This window comes from Bos javanicus, chromosome 7 (genome assembly GCF_032452875.1).
Source record: "Bos javanicus breed banteng chromosome 7, ARS-OSU_banteng_1.0, whole genome shotgun sequence".
Lineage (NCBI taxonomy): Eukaryota > Metazoa > Chordata > Mammalia > Artiodactyla > Bovidae > Bos > Bos javanicus.
This window is the reverse complement of record NC_083874.1, coordinates 41,438,970-41,459,859: the sequence shown is the minus strand read 5'-3', so window position 1 is coordinate 41,459,859 and position 20,890 is coordinate 41,438,970.

The window sequence follows — 20,890 nt, the reverse complement described above, 5'->3', positions numbered from 1 at the left end:
AAATGAGTACAGCTTCATTAGAAAGGATTTACAGGTTGAAAGCCATTATACATGGAGTACAAGTAAGAATTTTTTTAGTGTTTACCATTTTTAAAGTTGATACTAAGAAAAAAAAACATGTAAATTTATAAAGAGCAGAAGAGTATATACTGCAAGGAACCAATAATCCCTTGTTATTAGCAGAAAAAAATGCACAAATGTGCCACTTAAAAAAAAAAAATAAATGTAACATTTGCAGATCATGGCATCTAGTCCCATCACTTCATGGCGAATAGATGGGGAAACAGTGGAAATAGTGACAGATTTCATTTTTGGGGGCTCCAAAATCACTGCAGATGGGGACTGCAGCCATGAAATTAAAAGACACCTTGGAAGAAAAGTTATGACCAACCTAGACAGCATATTAAAAAGCAGAGACATCATTTTGCCAACAAAGGTTCGCCAAGTCAAAGCTATAGTTTTTCCCGTAGTCATGTACGGATGTTAAGAGTTGGACTATAAAGAAAGCTGAGTGCCAAAGAATCGATGCTTTTGAACTGTGGTGTTGGAGAAGACTACTGAGAGTTCCTTGGACAGCAAGGAGATCCAACCAGCCCATCCTAAAGATAATCAGTCCTGAATATTCACTGGAAGGACTGATAATGAAGCTGAAACTCCAATACTTTGGCCACCTGATGTGAAGAACTGACTCATTTGAAAAGACCCTGATGCTGGGAAAGATTGAAGGTGGGAGGATAAGGGGATAACAGAGGTTGAGATGGTTGAATGGCATCACTGACTCAATGGACATGAGTTTGAGCAAGCTCTGGGAGTTGGTGATGGGCAGGGGGCGACTGAACTGAACTGAACTGAAGGTTTGCAGACTTTATTTCTGATATGGTGAAGAAAACATCATCAAATCTTTAGAGATGTAATGATTTCTAAGTCTGTTGTCTAGAATTTCTCCAGTTATTGATTATTACAGACAGAGGTAGTGATGATGCTTTCTGTTCTAAAGAGTTTGATTTTGTGAATATCTTAATTCTATAAAAATTATATGGCCATCATAGCCCACCTCTTGCAGAGAAATCATGACAGCATACACACTGCTGCTGCTAGCAGTCTTTTTAAAACATCTGCAGAAAAGCAGTGCTAATTGCTTATTAAATCACTATTTGAACCACAAGAACATTCACATTTGAACAGACATAAAACACATATTAACACCAGTATCTTTTGGAGACTTGTTTAAGCATCAGATACCAGAAAAATAGGTATTCTACTTTACCCAATCAAGGCATTGTTAAACTTTGTGAGTCCAAATAACCTCTATCTAGTATACGCAGTCCCTTGTGCTATGCTGCTGCTGCTAAGTCGCTTAGGTCATGTCTGACTCTGTGTGACCCCATGGACAGCAGCCCACCAGGCTCCCCGTCCCTGGGATTCTCCAGGCAAGAACACTGGAGTGAGTTGCCATTTCCTTCTCCAGTGCATGAAAGTGAAAAGTGAAAGTGAAGTCGCTCAGTGGTGTCCGACTCTTAGTGACCCCATGGACTGCAGCCTATCAGGCTTCTCCATCCATGGGATTTTCCAGGCAAGAGTACTGGAGTGGGGTGCCATTGCCTTCTCCACCCTTGTTGTATATGCTATTTAAAATATCTTTCTCCTATTTTTGCCATGAACCTTGAATTCAGACTCCTTCTGCCTTCATTATAAATTTAAGTTACCCTTGGATTCATCTTACTGATGTTGAACAAAGACCACGAGACCTGGAATACAGAAGTCCTGGTTTAAGAATCATTCTGTCATTTTCTACATATGTGATAGGTCAGTCAACTTTGTTTTGTTTGTTTACTTAGGCTTAAAATTGTAAACCTCCTAAACAGATTACTCAGATAATTAAAAGAAGACATTTTGTACATGACAGATTTTTGAAATAATTTCCCAAGTCATTTTGCAGACTCAGACAAAATTTTAAATTTTAATTTAATTCATCATTCAGGATCATTTGCTGCCATTTAAAAAATTTTTATGTAAACAGGAGCTAGAAAATCTCAGTATAATACATTGATTTGATAAATTGACTGAATGCTCTGGCAAATTGAAGGTGACGTTCAAAGGCAAAACTTAAATGATAGAGATACACACATACACATGCATGCACGCATGTATGTGTTTAAATTAAATAAGAATAAAACTTGGAACTATTACTCTTTAAAATGAAAAAATAGTAAAAGTAAATAAATCTGTTATATTTGTTTATTGTTTTAATAAATTACACTGCTCAAAATTCAATATGGTAATTTAATAAAAATGTCAGCTTAAATGTATTACATAATTTTTTCAGTTATATAGACAAGGAGCTTCATCTTTTTTTCCTAAATATCATACAAAGTATGCTTAAATGAAGAATTTTTGTAATTATGAATATATCAATGTATTTACTTGCTATGTGAAATGTTTAGCTGTTAAATAAAAGGCTACATAAACTCAGCAAATTATGACTATGGACATGCCCTTATAAGTATTTCTTCATTAGGTCAATTGTGGACAAAATTAATTCCAGCATGTTATTAATAAATAGGGTAAAAATTGAAAAAAATTAAAACTATACATATTTTTTCCAGAAATTATAGAAATATTTCTCCTCCAGAAATAGATGATGTATACTTTTTTTAAAAAATATTTTTATTTTTTCAGTCTCTTATTTTAAAAATTTTTTTCACAATAAAATGTTTTATTTTATTTTTTTTTCTACAAACTGTGGCCTCTGATTTTATTTTATTTTAATATAAATTTATTTATTTTAATTGGAGGATGTATACTTTTTTAGATGCACATGTATGTATCCTTTAGAGAAAGAAAAGGGACTTTGTTTAATTTTCTTTAAAGTAACAGAATATCTTGCCCCCCCAATGTTTTATACTTACTTTGTGCCTCTTATATGAAAAATATTTTGAGACTCCATTAATCTCAAAAGTATGCCCTTTCTGATGCTGTTACACAAATTGATTATAGTCTCCCCCTATCCACACTTACTTGTAAACACTGGTAGAGATCACTGTCATGAATTACTGGGAGTTGTCCTTTATAAACTCCTTTTCTCTTCTGCCATCCTGCACTTCACAAAGAAAGTGCCTTTATAGTCACAAGATACTGATATAGTATGGTTATTTCCTTAAAACTGTCCCACTGTTCAGTGAAAAATCACCTTAATATTAACTCAATAAATTGACTGCATTCACTTCCATTTCAAAATGACTTTTTAACTCACAGAGTGGACACAGCTCACAGCTTACATGTAGACAATAGGGAGGCTCTTATTTTTTATCATTTGTGGATGAAATGTTACAAAATTACTATGAAATTAAAAATTCAAATGTAAAGCATCAAGTACATAGCAAATATGAATTGACTGAGATGACTTCTTAAAAAATGAGTAAATGATTTTCAAACCAATTAGACTCACCTCTATAGAAGAGTCACAATCCATGAAATGTGTATATATACATATTTGATGCTCAATCTTTCTGATAGGTTGGCTACAAATGTTTGCTTATATGAGTGTTAAGGATACTGCTTTCTGCTCCTGGCTACATGCCATATTTACTTAGCAGTCCTATATGACTGCTTAAAATATGCTACACCTACAAAATATCTTCCCTGGAGCAATGGCACTTGCAAAGGCAAATCTTCTATGGCAAGGGAACACAGATAAATGTTTCTTCAGAGTAGATGATGAAATGAACTAATTTACCTCCTAGATTTTCGTTAAAGCAAAAGAATCCTGAGTGGTAAGATGAAGCAATGTGACACTATTGGGAACAGCAAATACAAGAAATTGTTCAAGGCAAAACTGGAATTCTGCTCCTTGAACCAAACACATGTGATTTAATTGCCTGAAATAGACAGCTCTACAAGAATGCAAACAATATTAATACTTTTTAAAATACTGTCCTGAGATACCAGAGTAGAAAGATTTATCTCTAAATCATTTTAAATTTGTGATTCTCAGAATTTAGGGAATATCTGAATCACCAGAAGGGCTTGTTAATTACACTTTGAGAAATATTTCCTTAATTACACCATCTAAAGGTGAATGTTGACTCTATCCTGAACTGGATGTCAGTGCTCCATAAACTCATCAATTCCAAATTGTGTGTGTGTGTTTAAATCCTTGTGTCTATTCCTTATCCATTTCACAATCTTGCATTACTGTAATGAATAAGCCCTGCCTTTCTTTTCCAGGAAATATGTGTAACATTGCTTACTTGGTAGCATTATTAGAAGGATTAAATCAAATAGTTGTAAACTACCTGGAGAGGTATCTGGCCCATTGTAAATGCCGTATCAGTGTTTATTGTTATCATTATTGTGATTGTTTTGAACAGGGGAAAAAAAATCTCTAAAGTAGTGTTTCTGTTGATATTGACCCAAGCATTGTGAAAAGTTATCTATAATAGAAAATAAGGCAAAGGGAAAAGAGCCTGTCATTTCTGTATTATCCTGGAGCATTGTTTAAGATGCTTGTTTAAAGATTGCTTAGCTCTCTAGGTGAATGCCTCTGTGTTTAACTTACTATTTACTACTAAGTTTTTAAGGCCTAGAATTTGTGAAGTTGTGTATGAACATGTGTATTTGTGTCCAGTACAGATGCAAATAATTTCTGTCCAGTAATGCAAGAAATCAGCCAGCTTAACTGAAAACAGAAATACTTCACCATGTAAATTAAGTGGGAAAGGATCATTTCTTCAGTACATGTATTGTGAAAACTGGATACTCATATGCTAAATAATAAGATAGAAATCTTATTTTACATCTTATACAAAAATCAACTAAAAATAGAGTAAAGGCCGAAATATAAGACAGGAAATTATTAACTCCTAGAAGAAAATATTAGGAGAAACTTTCTTGACATTATGTTAGTAATGATTTTTTGGATATGGCACCAAAAATTCAAGCAACAAAAGCAAAAATAGGCAAGTAGTATCATATCAAACTAAAATGTCTTCACAGCAACATGCTGCTGCTGCCACCGCTAAGTCGCTTCAGTTGTGTCAGACTCTGTGCGACCCCAGAGACGGCAGCCCGCCAGGCTCCCCGTCCCTGGGATTCTCCAGGCAAGAACACTGGAGTGGGTTGCCATTTCCTTCTCCAAGGCAGGAAAGTGAAAAGTGAGAGTGAAGTCGCTCAGTGGTGTCCGACTCTTAGCGACCCCATGGACTGCAGCCCACCAGGCTCCTCCATCCATGGGATTTTCCAGGCAAGAGTACTGGAGTGGGGTGCCATTGCCTTCTCCATCACAGCAACATTAACAATCACAAAATAGGCAACGTACACAGTGGGAGAAAATATTTGCCAACTATATATCTGATAAGGAGTTAATATATGAAATATATAAGAACCTTAGTGAATTTAACAGCAGAAAAACAGCTCAATTATAATACTGGAAAGAAACCTAAATTGATATTTTTACAAAGAAGACACACAAATGGCTAATGGGCTCATCATAAAAAGGGGTTCAGCATTCACTAATTATCAGGGAAATGCAAATCAAAACCACAATAAGATGTCCCCTAACACCTCTCAAAAGGGCTATAGTCAATAAATAAATAAATAAAATAACAAGGATGCCGAGAAAAGAGGCTCAAGCCTTGTAATTGCTAGTGAGATTATAAATATGAGTTTCCTATCACTTCTTTAAAATGCCTTTGACAAAGAAAATTTTTTAATAATAATACTTTTATATTTCTATTTTTTGAAGTGTTTGAGCTTCTTAATTTGGTATCTTCTCTGTGATCATGAGATATAGTCCCCTAATATTGCCTAAATTTTGTTCTGATATTGCTTTCCTTGAAAACTTTAATCTGTATGAAATCAAATCTGTGTATACTGTATTTTTCTTATTTAGTTTGCATCATTTTCAAATCAATTTTCTAAAATTTTTTCTACATATAGTTATTAAAATTTATCTAGGGGAATTTTAAATCATAATTTTTCATAAATTTATTTTTTAATTTTAAAAATAATGTGCTTCAATAATAATATGTATTGAATACTAGCCTTTATAAATTTGTCTTTTTTTGCTTTTGGATTAGATGAAAATTGAAATACAAATATGAATAAATGTAATGATAACAAATATTATTTCCTTATTTCTCTTATTTAAGAGTTTATTAAAACTTTCAATATCTAATGACTTATTTTATCTAAAAATGTATCTATAGTTCATATTTTTGATATTCATTCTTTCTATATATTTTTTATTCTACATCATGTCTGTCATTAATTTCTGGTTGTTTGAAGAGTTTATTCTTCTATTGATGTAGCACAGCTTCACTTCAATGTGTCTTGGTCTCATTTACTTTCACTTTAACTTCTTGGACTGTATTTGAATTCCTGAATCTAAGAATTCATCTTTGGGTTTGAGCAAACTCCAGGAGATACTAAAGGACAGGGAAGCCTAGCACGCAGCAGTTCATAGGGTCACAAAGAGTCAGACACAACTTAGTGACTGAATAACAACATTAAGACATTAATTCTTTAAGTATTATCTCCTTTACTTTAGAGGAGGGAGCAGATATATTTGCATTTTTGTGAAATATGTGAACATATACATGCTATATTCTTCCTGTTGTTGAGTCTGTAAGTTGTGTCCGACTCTTTGGGACCCAATGAACTGTAGCACGAGACTTTCCTGCCCAAACTATCTCCCTGAGTTTGTTCAAGCTCATGTCCATTGAGTTAGTGATGTCATGAAACTTCACCCTGTCATGCTCTTCTCCTGCCTTCAATCTTTCCCAGCATCAGGGTCTTTTCAAATGAGTCCACTCTCCTCGTCAGGTGTCCAAAGTGTTGGAGCTTCAGCTTTAGCTTCAGTCTTTCCAATAAATATTCAGGATTGATTTCCATGAGGATGGATGAGTTTGATCTCCTTGCTGTCCAAGTCACTCTCAAGAGTCTTCTCCAGCACCACAATTTGAAAGCATCAACTCTTCAGCAATCAGCCTGCTTCATGGTCCAACTCTCACATCTGTACATGAGCATTGGATAAACCATAGCTTTGACTCTACAGACCTCTTAAGCAAAATGATGCCTTTGCTTTTTAATATACTATCTAGGCTTGCCATAGCTTTTCTTCCAAGAAGCAAACATCTTTTAATTTCATGGCTGCAGTCATCACCTGAAGCTATTTGGGAATGCAGGAAAATGAAATCTGTCCCTGTTTCCATTTTTCCCCTTCTATTTGTCATGAAGTAATAGGATCAGATGCCATGATCTTAGTTTTTTGAATACTGAGTGTTAAGCCAGCTTTTCCACTCTCCTCTTTCACTCTCATCAAGAGGCTCTTTAGTTCCTTTTTGCTTTCTGTCTTTAGGGTGGTATCATCTGCATATCTGAGGTTATAGATATTTTTCCCGGTAATCTTGATTGCAGCTTGTGAGTCATTCAGCCCACTCTTTTGCATGATGTACTCTGCATATAAATTAAATAAGCGGGGTAATAATATACAGCCTTGATGTAACTCCTTTCCCAAGTTTGAATCAGTCAGTTGCTCCAAGTCTGGTTGTAACTGTTGCTTCTTGTCCTGTGTTCAGGTTTCTCAGGAGACAGGTAAGGTAGTCTGGTGTTTCCACCTCTTTAAGAATTTTCCACAGTTTCCTGTGATCCACACAGTCAAAGGCTTTAGTGTAGTCAATGAAGCAGATGTTTTTCTGGAATTCCTTTGCTTTCTCCATGATCCAGAAAATGCAGGCAGTTTGATCTCTGGTTTCTCTGTTCTCTGAAACACAGCTTGTATGTCTGAATGCTCTTGGTTCATGTACTGCTGAAGCCTAGCTTGAAGGATTTTGAGCATTTCCTTGCTAGCTTGTAAAATGAGTACAATTGTATGGTGGCTTGAACTTTCTTTGTCATTGCTTTTCTTTGGGATTGGAATAAAAAATGACATGTTCTAGTCTTGTACCAACTGCAGAGTTTTTCATATTTGCTATCATATTGAGTGCAGCCCTTTAACAGCATCATCTATTTGAAATAGTTCAGGTGAAATTCCATCACTTCCACTAGCTTTGTTCATATTAATGCTTCCTAAGGCCTACTTGACTTCACACTCCAAGATATCTGACTCTAGATGAGGGACTACACCATCGTGGTTATTCAGGTGATTAGGATCTTTTTTGTATAGTTCTTCTGTGTATTCTTGCCACCTCTTAATATCATCTCCTTCTGTTGGGTCCTTTCTGTTTCTGTTTTTTACTGTAACCAGCTTTGCAGGAAATGCTCCCTTGATATCTCCTATTCTTGAAGAGATCTCTAGTCTTTCCCATTCTATTGTTTCCCTCTATTTCTTTGTTCACCTGAGAAGGCTGTCTTATCTCTCCTTGCTCTTCACTGTAACTTTACATTCAGTGGGTATATCTTCCCCTTTCTCCTTTGCCTTTCACTTGTCTTCTTTTCTCAGCTATTTGTAAAGCCTCCTCAGACAACCACTCTACCTCTTGTGTTTCTTTTTCTTTATAGTGGTTTTGGTGACCTCCTCCTGTACAGTGTTATGAACTTCCATCCATAGTTCTTCAGGCACTCTATCTACCAGATCTAGTCCCTATTCGTCACCTCCACTGTATAATCCTAAGAGATTTGATTTAGGTCATACCTGAATGGTCTATTGCTTTTCCCTATTTTCTTCAATTTAAGCCTGAATTTTGCAATACGGAGTTCATGATCTGTACCACAGTCAGCTCCAGTTCTTGTTTCTGCTGACTGTATAGAGCTTCCCCATCTGCAGCTGGAAAGAATATAACCAATCTGATTTCAGTGTTGACCATCTGGTGATGTCCATGTGTACAGTCATCTCTTGGAAGAGGGTGTTTACTATGATGAGGGTGCTTTCTTGGCAAAACTCTGTTAGACTTTGCCCTGCTTCATTTTGTACTCCAAGGCCAAACTTGCCTGTTACTCCAGGTATCTCTTGACTTCCTACATTTGCATTCCAATCCTTTATAATGCAAATGACATATTTTTCAGATGTTAGTTCTCGGTCTTCACGGAACTGGTCAACTTTAGCTTTTTGGAGGATTAGTGGTTGCGACATAGACTTAGATTACTCTGATACTGAATGGTTTGCCTTGGAAAAGAACCAAGATCATTCTGTCATTTTTGATGTCTCATTCAAGTACTGCATTTTGGACTCTTTTGTTGATTGTGAGGGCTACTCCCTTTCTTCCAAGGAATACTTGCCCACAGTAGTAAATAGAATGGTCATCTGAATTAAATGTGTCCATTCCCATCCATTTTAGTTCACTGATTTTTAAAATGTCAAAGTTCACTCTTGCCCATCTCCTGATTGACCACGTTCAATTTACCTTGGTTCATAAACCTAACATTCCAGGTTCCTATGCATATTTTTCTTTAAAGCATTAGGCATTATTTCACCACCAGAAAGTTCCATAACTGAGAATTATTTTTGCTTTGGCCCAGCCTCTTCATTGTTTTTGGAGATATTTCTCTGCTCTTCCCCAATAGAGCAGTGTGTGTGTGTATGTGTGTGTGTGTGTGTGTGTATATGTATTATATATTGTATATATCTCACTGGTATATATAGAGCAGTATATATATTATATATACCAATATTATCCTTTGATCATCCAGAGACCACTTGTTCGCTGATATTTTAATATGTAGTAAAATTGTGAGAAAAGACAGAAAGACAAATACTATATCATATCTCTTATATGTGGAATCTAAAATATGGCACAAATTTATCTACAAATTACTATCTACAAAACAGTAACAGACTCACAGATATAGAGAAGAGACTTGCAGTTGCCAAGAGGGAGGCAAGAAGGAGAGGGATGAATTGGAAGTCTGGTGGTAGTAGATGCAAACTGTTACATTTAGAATGGATAAACAAATTTCTACACTATAGAATAGGGAACCATATCCAATCTCCTGGGATAAATCAGGAGTAAAAGAATATATTAAAAAAAATATATGTATGTGTATAACTGAATCACTTTGCTATACAGCAAAAATTAGCACAACATTGTAAATCAACTGTAATTCAATAAAAATAAATAAAAAATTAAAATTTCAAAAAGTCTTGAAAATAATATTTACTTAATATTTGTTTAAAATTTCATATGTCTGTATTATGTTAGTGGTATATATTAATATTATATTATTAATACCCTGTATTAATAAGGAAATATTGATTTATACATCACCATATTTATATTAATTTGTAAAATATACAAAAATGTTTATTATCTTCAAAGTTACCATGAGATGCAGATGCTGGAATGCCGCTGCATTTATTTCTGAGTTTGTAGCCACAATGAAAATATCTACCATGTTAGTCAGTAATCTACTCCTGTTTTATTACAATTTTTATTCTTTTTATATAATCATAAAAAGGTGATATCACTGTGCAATTCTTACACTTGAGATATAATTTATCTTTATATCTATATAATTTATCTTTATTTATTTCAGGTAATTTTTAATAAAGTGTTTTATTATTAAAGTTGCATTTCCAATAAGTGAAAGTCGTTCAGTCATGTCCAACTCTTTTTTTTTTTTTTTAATTTTATTTTATTTTTAAACTTTACATAATTGTATTAGTTTTGCCAAATATCAAAATGAATCCGCCACAGGCATACATGTGTTCCCCATCCTGAATCCCCCTCCTCCCTCCCTCCCCACACCATCCCTCTGGGTCGTCCCAGTGCACCAGCCCCAAGCATCCAGTATCGCGCATCGAACCTGGACTGGCGAGAATTCTGCACCACCAAACCAGCTCTCCAACAAATACTAAAGGATATTCTCTAGACAAGAAACACAAAAACAGTGTATAAACTCGAACCCAAAACAATAAAGTAAATGGCAACGGGATCATACTTATCAGTAATTACCTTAAACGTGTCCAACTCTTTGTGACCCCGTGGACTGCATGAAGCACACCTACAGGCTTCCCTGTCCTTCAGCAACTCCCGGAGCTTGCTCAAACTCATGTCCATTGAGTCAGTGATGCCATCCAACCATCTCGTCTTCTGTCCTCCCCTTCTCTTCCTGCCTTCAATCTTTCCCAGAATCAGGGTCTTTTCTAATGAGTCAGCTCTTCTCTCAGAAGGCCAAAGTACTGGAGCTTCAGTTTCAGCATCAGTCCTTCCAATCAGTATTAGGATTGACTGGTTTAATCTTATTGGTATGATCATGTAACCAGGTAGTAGAAAATAAAAATAGAGACAGATAGAAATAGGATGTGACCCACACCTCTGGGAAGTCCCCTCATTGATTGTAGCCCGTCAGGCTTCTTTGTCCATGAGGATTCTCCAGGCAAGAATACTGGAGTGGGTTGCCATGCACTCCTCCAGGGGATCTTTCAAACTCAGGGCTCTAACCCAAGTGTCTTACATGTAACCTGCATTAGCAGGGGAGTTCTTTACCACTAGCATCACTTGGGAAGACCACTTGAATCATAGTACTTATCAACATAATTTCATCATTTATTTTTTCACTTTAGTTAGCCCACTTAACTCCAAAATGTCAAATTTTCTTATCTCAATAAAGAACTCACTGTTTTCTTTATATATTTGTAACATAATGTCCAAGATCCTACATATTTAAATGTTTTGCAGACCAGTGTTAAGTTTTTTTCTGTAATTTCAATGATCATACACTGAAACAATCCTCTCTCTTCACCAATGTCATGCAGAAATACAGCATGATCTCATTCTCATTCAAATTATAACACTTATTTGTAGATAAAAAGAGCATAATTGATGCTAATATTGTTGATAATTAAAATTATAAGATATTGGAAAGCAGAAAGACTTAAATAGATATTAATATAGCATAACAGTAGGAAAGGCAAAAAGATATGACACCAGAAAATGAGATTTCATTCAGGTTGATAAGTGTCCAATACTTACCAACTGATATATCAGTTGTATAGCAGTATATACAACAATGTATATACCTCACTAGCCAGCTTTCACTAACCTGTTGGGAGAATCTTTATCTCTACTCCATGATTATGGCATTTGAAAACAAGGAATGCTAATCTTTGGCACAATGTTTTGCAATTACTTTTCATTGAAACTTTTAGATTAAAAAAATAAATAAATAAAATAAAACTAAGTTGGTTTCTGCCACAAACCAACACAATATTGCAAAGCCATTACCCTCAATTTAAAAAAGAGAGAGACAAATATTTACAAAACTAAAACAAGCAAACAAAAAAACTAAGTTGAAGTCTAATACTTAAGCAAAAATAGTTTGAATAATGCTGCAGAAGCATTGCATCAAGCACTTACAAAGTGCTTTAAATATGTCTATACCCTTCAAGCTGACCATAAACTGTCCCTAGTAGAAGACTTAGTTCAAGTTGCGGTATATAAGGTAAATGTGCTCCCAGTGTTGTCAGAATATTAACTTCCCTCTGATTTAGTAGAGCACAAACTCTTCAAACTATAGCTTCTGTGTAGAGTGATGTTATTACATATCCCTGTATACACTGGAAAGAATCTTTAGAGCAGAACAGATAGTGACAGTTAGAACAGAGTGGTGCATCCATCATTCACTCATTCAGATGGTGTGTTTTTCCTTCTTTCTGTTTCCTTTTCTTCATTGCCTATTCAATGGCAGATTCTGTCTGGATTTAGAGTAGAATGGGGATAAGTCCACTGATCACTTTCTTTTCCTTCCTATCTCTGGACAGAAATCATATACTGTTCAGATTCTGTGGGTAAGGTACTATGTATATCCATGAATGATGAATTGTACAAGTTCTTGAAGGGAGCCATTGTTCAGAAAGACAAATACATAGCTTAACAATACAAAGGCTGAACTATTTGAACCAATACAAAGGCTGAAAAAATTGTTGCCCCTGTAGGATGGAAGATTCCCCATGTAATCATCCTACCCCCAGGTTACCTCAGTGAATGTTGCCATATCACTGTCTTGTCTTTAGTTTACTCTGTTTCGATATGGGGCATTAACCAAGGAAGGTTTGACGGGGCCAAGTTCATGTTACTAAGCTCACATTTTGATTGCATATAAGCCACCATATATAGTCACTGTGTAAGCACAGTGAAATAAGCACCAAAATGGCTCGAGAAAGAGGCTGGCATATCACAGGAAGACAAACATACCCCTCACAGTATTGGGGCCTTTTACAAAGTGATGTTGTCATGAGATGACCATTTAGAGCATGGAAATACATGAACAATTTGTGCCTACCCCCAAAATTTGCCATTTTAAAATTGATTTTTCCCAAATCCCTCACCAGACATCTAGCCATTATCCACAGTAATGCCTTCACACTAATTGGAACTCTACCTCATTTAATCCTTTATCCCTGTCCTCAAAGACTTCCACACACATAAGTAAAACTCTTAAACATGTCTGTCATTACCAAGGTTCCCTGTACTCACAAAATTATCACAGAATGATCTCTTAACCCTAGATAAAACAAAACCCTAGATAAAACAAAATTTCCTAAGAAATTAGGAAAAAGAAAAAAATCTCAACTCCTTTTCATCACAGTGGCTCCATGGAAACACCATCACAGAATATTTCATACTCTGGATTCTCTCAATCTTGGCAACCCCTTGCCCATAATACCTACCACTGTTCTACCTTAAAAAGTGAGCAAGTTTCATCCCCATGATAGAAAGAGATGCTTGTGATCTCTGGTGAGAACTCCAAATTTTTATATTATTATTATTATTTTACTCTTTCCATACATCTCACCCTCTCCTCTCCCCATGTCAATAAGTCTATTCTCTATGTCTGTTTCTCCATTGCTGCCCTGTGAATAAATTCTTCAATACCATTTTTCTAGATTCTGTATATATGCATTAGAATATGACATTTATCTTTCTCTTTCTGACTTACTTCATTTTGTACAATAGGTTCTAGGTTCATCCATCTCATTAGAACTGACTCAAATATATTCTTTTTTATGGCTGAACAATATTCCATTGCGTATATGTACCACAGCTTCTTTATCCATTCAACTGTCGATGGACATCTAGATTGCTTCCATGTTCTAGCTATTGTAAATAGTGCTTCAATGAACAATGGGATACCATGTGTCTTTTTCAATTTTGGTTTCCTCAGGATATATGCTTAATAGTGGGATTGCTGGGTCATATGGTGGTTGTATTCCTAGGTTTTTAAGGAATCTCCATAATACCATCTTCCATAGTGGCTGTATCAATTTACGTCCCTACCAATAGTGCAAGAGGGTTCCCTTTTTTCCACACCCTCTCCAGCATTTATTGTTTGTAGACTTTTTAATGATGGCCATTCTGACTGGTGTAAGGTGATATCTCATTGTAGTTTTTATTTGCATTTCTCTAATAATGAGTGATGTTGAGCATCTTTTCATGTGTTTGTTAGCCATCTGTTTGTCTTCTTTGGAAAAATGTCTGTTTAGGTCTTTTTCCTACTTTTTGATTGGTTTGTTTTTCTGGTATTGAGTTATATGAGCTGCTTGTATATTTTGGAAATTAATCCTTTGTCAGTATTTCATTGCTATTATTTTCTCCCACTCTGAGGGTCTTTTCATCTTGTTTATAGTTTATTTTCCTGTGCAAAAGCTTTTTAAGTTTAATCAGGTCCCACTTGTTTACTTTTGTTTTTATTTCCATTACTCTAGGAGGTGGGTCATAGAGGATCTGGCTTTGATTTATGTCACCAAGTGTTCTGCCTATGTTTTCCTCTAAGAGTTTTATATAGTTTATGGTCTTGCATTTAGGTCTTTAATCCATTTGGATTTTGACTTTGTGTATGGTGTTGGAAAGTGTTCTAATTTCATTCTTTTACAATTGCTGTCTAGTTTTCCCAGCACCATTTATTGAAGAGGCTGACTTTGCCCTATTGTCCAATTTTTACATTATTTTGAAGAGCAAGATCAAATCCTTTGGAGCCATATTTTCTTTTAATTCTCAAGCATTTACATTCTGATGATGATAATCCAGGAGAGAATACAATGGAAAGAGAATATGGTGAGAAGGGATTAGCCTCAGGCTTAAGTAAAAGGAGTGGATTTGGATAGGAGTAGGATCATTTCTCTGCTCATGGATCTCAGCCTTGTGGTGGCAAAGGGGTTTGAATAACTCAATGAATCTATAAGCCATGCTGTGCAAGGCCACCCAAAATAAATAGATCATAGTGAAGAGTTCTGACAGAACATGATCTATTGGGGGAACAAATGGCAACCCAATCCAGGATTCTTTCCTGAGGGCCCCATTGACAGTATGAAAAAAGAAAAAAAATATGACACCAGAAAATAAGCCCCTCAAGTTGGAAGGCATCCAATATGCTACTGGGGAAGACGGAAGGGCAGTTTCTAATTGCTCCAGAAAGAATGAAGAGGCTCAGCCAAAGTGAAAACAATGCCCAGCTGTGTATGAGTCTGGTGATGAAAGTAAAATCAAATGCTCTAAAGAACAATATTGTATAGGAACCTGGAATGTTATGTCCATGAGTGAGGGTAAATTGGATGTGGTCAAGCAGGATATCACCGACTCAATGGACATGAGTTTGGGTAGGCTCTGGGAGTTGGTGATGGACAGGGAGGCCTGGAGTGCTGCAGCTCATGGGGTGACAGAGAGTCAGACATGACTGAACTGAACTGAAGCAGGATATGGCAAGAGTGAGCATAGACATCTTAAGAATTAGTGAAGTAAAATGGACAGAAAGGGCAAATTTAGTTCATATATATATATATATATATACACACACACACACACATATATATGATATATCAGATATATCTATGACTGTGGGCAAGAATCCCTAAGATGAAGGAGTAACCATCATAGTCAAAAGAGTCCAAAATGCAGTACTTGGGTGCAGTCTAGAAAATGACAGAATGATCTCAGTTTGTTTCCAAAGCAAATCATTCAACATCATAGTGATCCAACACTATGCCCCAACTGCTAAAGCCAAAGAAGCTAAAGTTGACCAGTTCCATGAAGACTGCACACAACATCTTCTAGAACTAACATCCCCCAAGTATGTCTTTTTTATCATAGGGATTAGAATGCAAAAGTAGGAACTCAAGAGATACCTGGAGTGATAGGCAAGTTTGTCATTGGAGTACAAAATGAAGCAGGGCAAAGGCTAATATGATTTTACCAGAAGAACATGCTGGTCATAGCAAACACTTTTTTTCCAGCAACATAAGAGAAGACTCTACACATGGACATAACCAAATGGTCAATATCAAAATAAGACTGATTATATTCTTTGCAGCTGAAGCTGGAGAAATGCTATACATCAGCAAAAACAAAATCTGGAGCCGACTGTGACACAGATCATGAGCTCTTTATTGCAAAGTTCATACTTGAATTGAAGAAAGTAGGGACAAACACTAAGCTGTTCAGGTATGACCTAAATTAAATCCCTTATGATTACACAGTGGAGGTGACAAGCAGATTCAAGGAATTAGTTCTGGTAGACAGAGTGCCTGAAGAACTATGGATGGAAGTTCATAACACTGTACAGGAGGTGGTGACCAAAACCATCTCCAATAAAAAGTAATGCAAGAAAGCAAAGTGGTTCACTGAGCAAGCTTTACAAACAGCTGAGGACAGAAAAGAAGCAAAGAGCAAAGAAGAAAGGGAAAGATACCCTACTGAATCCAAAGTTTCAGAGAACAGCAAGGAGAGATAAGAATTCTTTCTTAAATGAACAACGCAAAGAAATAGAGGGAAAAAATAGAATGGAAAAGACCAGAGATCCTTTAAGAAAATTGGAGATATCAAGGGGACATTTCATGTAAGGATGGGCATGAAAAAGGACAGAAATTGTAAGGAACTAATATAAGAAGAGATTAAGAAAGGATAGCAAGAAAACACAGAAGAAATATGCAAGAAATCACTTAATAACCTGAATAACCACGATGGTGTTGTCAGTCACTTAGAGGCAAATTTCCAGGATTGTGAAGTCATATAGGCATTCTGTTCAGTTCAGTTACTCAGTTGTGTCTGATTCTTGTCTATGCAACTGATTCAGTCTATGCAACCCCATAGACTGCAGTATGCCAGGCCTCCCTGTCCATCACCAACTCAAGGAGCATGATCAAACTCATGTTCATTGAGTCAGTGATGCCATCCAACCTTCTCGTCCTTTGTCATCCCCTTGTTGTCTTGCCTTCAGTCTTTCCCAGCATCAGGGTCTTTTCAAATGAGTCAGTTCTTCCCATCAGGTGGCCAAAGTATTGGAGTTTCAGTTTCAACATCAGTCCTTCCAATTAATATCCGGGACTGATTTCCTTGAGGATTGACTGGTTGGATTTGCTTGCTGTCCAAGGGACTCTCAAGAGTCCTCTCAAATGCCACAGTTCAAAAGCATCAATTTTCTGTGCTCAGCTGTCTTTATAGTCCAACTCTCACATCCATACATGACTATTGGAAAAACCATAGCCTTGACTACACGGACCTTTGTTGGCAAAGTAATGTCTCTGCTTTTTAATATGCTATCTAGGTTGGTCATAACTTTTCTTCCAAGGAGTAAGTGTCTTTTAATTTCATGAACTGCAGTCACTATCTGCAGTAATTTTGGAGTGCCCCACCCCCACCCAAAATAAAGTCTGCCACTGTTTCCCCATCCATTTGCTATGAAGTGATGGGACCAGATGCAATGATCTTAGTTTTCTGAATGCTGAGCTTTAAGTCAACTTTTTCACTCTCCTCTTTCACTTGCATCAAAAGGCCCTTTAGTTCTTCTTTGCTTTCTGCCATAAAGGTGGTATCATCTGCGTATCTGAGGTTATTGATAGTCCTCCTGGCAATCTTGATTCCAGCTTGTGCTTCATCCAGCCTGGCATTTCACGTGATGTACTCTGTATATAAGTTAAATAAGTAGGGTGACAATATACAGCATTGACTCCTTTTCCGATTTGGAACCAGTCTGTTTTCCATGTCCAGTTCTAACTTGCTTCCTGACCTGCATACAGATTTCTCAAGAGGCAGGTAAGGTGGTATAGTATTCCCATCTCTTGAAGAATTTTCCACAATTTATGTTGATCCACACAGTCAAAGGCTTTGGTATAATCAATAAAGCAGAAACAGATGTCTTTTCTGGAACTCTCTTGCTTTTTTGATGATCCAACAGATGTGGCAATTTGATCTCTGGTTGCTCTTCTTTTTCTAAAGCCAGCTTGAACATTTGGAAGTTCATGGTTCACGTATTGTTGAAGCCTGGCTTGGAGAATTTTGAGCATTGAGTGCAATTGTATGGTAGTTTAAGCATTCTTTGGCCTTGCCTTTCTTTGGAACATATAGGCATTATGAAGCATTACCATGAACAGAGCTAGTGGAGGCAGTGAAATTCCAGCTGTGGTATTTCAAATTCTAAAATATGATGCTGTGAAAGTGCTGCACTCAATATGCCAGCAAATTTGAAAAATGAATCAGTGGCATAGAACTGGAGAAGATCAGGTTTCATTTCAATCTCAAAGAAGGGCAATGCCAATGAATGTTCAAACTATTTCTTTAATATTACCCTCATTCACATGATGGAAACGTTATGCTCAAAATCCTTCAAGCTAGGCTTAAACTGTTAACTTTCAGATGTACAAGCTGGATTTAGAAAAGCAGAGGAGCAAGAGGTTGAATTGCCAACATTCATTGTATCATGGGGAAAGTAAGGGAACTCCATAAAAATATCTAATTCTGCTTCATTGACTATGCTAAAGGATTTGACTGTGTGGATCACAACAAACTGTGGAAAATTATTAAAGAGATTGGAGTATCTGACTATCTTACCTGTTTTCTGAGAAACATGTATGTGGGTCAAGAAGCTACAGTTAGAATCAGACATGGAACTATGGACTGGCTCCAAACTGGGAAAGGGTATGACAAGTCTGTCCATTGTCACCCTGCTTATTTAAGTTATATGCAGAATATGTCATGTGAAATGCCATGCTGGGTGAATCACAAGCTGGAATCAAGATTGCTGGAAGATATATCAATAAGAGTGGCATCATCAGATATGCAACTGAGACCACTTAAATGGTAGAAAGTGAAGAGGAACCAAAGAGTGTCTTGATAAATGTGAAAGAGGAGAGTAAAAAAAAAAATGCTGGCTTAATATTCAATATTAAAAAAAAAAAAAACAACTAAGATAATGCCATCCAGTTTCATCACTTCATGGCAAATAAAATTGGAAAAAGTAGAAACAGTGACAGATTTTATTTTCTTGGGCTCCAAAATCACTGCAGTACTTGACTGCAGCCATGAAATTAAAAGACACTTGTTCCTTGGAATTGAAACTATGAAAAACATAGACAGCATATTAAAAAGCAGAGACATCAATTTGCTGACAAGGTCCATGCATTAAAGGCATGATTTTTTTAGTAGTCAGGTATGAGTGTGAGAGTTAGACCATAAAGAAGGCTGAGCACTGAAGAATTGATGCTTTGGAATTGTGGTGCTGGAGAAGACTCTTGAGAGTGCCTTGGACTGCAAGGAGATCAAACTCATCCATCTGAAACGAAATCAATCCTGAATATTCATTGGAAAGATTGTTGCTGATGGTGAAGCTCCAATACTTTGGCTACATGATGTGAAGAGCTGACTTATTGGAAAATACCCTGATGCTGGGAAAGATTGAAGGCAAAAGAAAGGCATGACAGAGGACAAGATTGTTAGCATAACTGACTCAATGAACATGAATTTGAGCAAACTCCAGGATGTAGAGGAGGACAGGAGAGCCTTAGCATGTCGATAGGACTGCAAAGAGTGAGACAAGACTTATCAACTGAAAAATAGTAACAGGGTCATTTTTTGCATTGCCACAAGAAATAATAGGGAATTATGGGTCCAAAGTTCAGAACACTTGTACATTCAGTTCTAATAGAATTGGAATTGTGATTGATAATGTTTTAATACATTTTTTTCTTTTCTATTTGAGCCTACAGATTATTAAAGTGTGTTGGAGTTTTTCATAGAAAAGGATGCATAGATTACTAGTTTAGAGAAAGTCTGCAGAGATTATGGCCATATTGTGACTTTGCCAAGAAGCTAACTTAAGATTTATTTATCTTTTTTAATAATTTTAAAGTGAGATTTGTCACATAGTTCTTAATTTTATACTGTTTTATACAAAACAGTCATGTTTTGCTGCTCAATGGGTCCTTTGGTCTTGATAACATGCTGAGGATGAGATTTAACCAGGTTAGAGTAAATTCAAAGAGGATGCCATATGGTAGGGAGACATAGACATTAATATAATTACTATAAGAAAAATTATGCAAATGTTAATAACTTATCCCCTAATCAAAGGCAAAGCAGTAAAATTAATTCATTCCATTTATATTTTATTTTATTTTCACTATATAAATACATATAATGTGCCATATATAAAGTACAACATTGTTATTTATTAAGTAAAATCATGCTAAACAATATTCCATGACCTTTTCCCAGGACAAATGACCCTATTTTAATACTTTTCTTGATTATAAATCTGTTAATTGAATGGGGTAATAAATCCTAAAATGTATTGAGGCTTTTCTCTGTGAAAGGTACTGTGTAAACATCTGACATATATTATTCCATTTTGTTCTTAGAATATTTTTTAGAACAACTGTAGAAGCTTAGCAGTAAACTAGAACCTTAAGTAAATTTTCCCAGCCAACTGTTTAACCAGTGGTAGGCCTGGCAGGCTAGGTTTCTCTCTGTGTCTAAATGCTTATTGTATTGCATTACCTCTAGGAGTCAACTTTCCACTTCAGTAGAACAGCTGACTAGATTAATATTTTTATGTATCGCTTATCTACTCCTCAATAAAAGGGAGAAAGCATTTGACATAGCAAAATTTAATTTAGTCACAATCACCAATAATTTCCTCTGTTGTTGTTGTTCAGTCACTAAGTTGTGTCTGACTCTGCAACCAC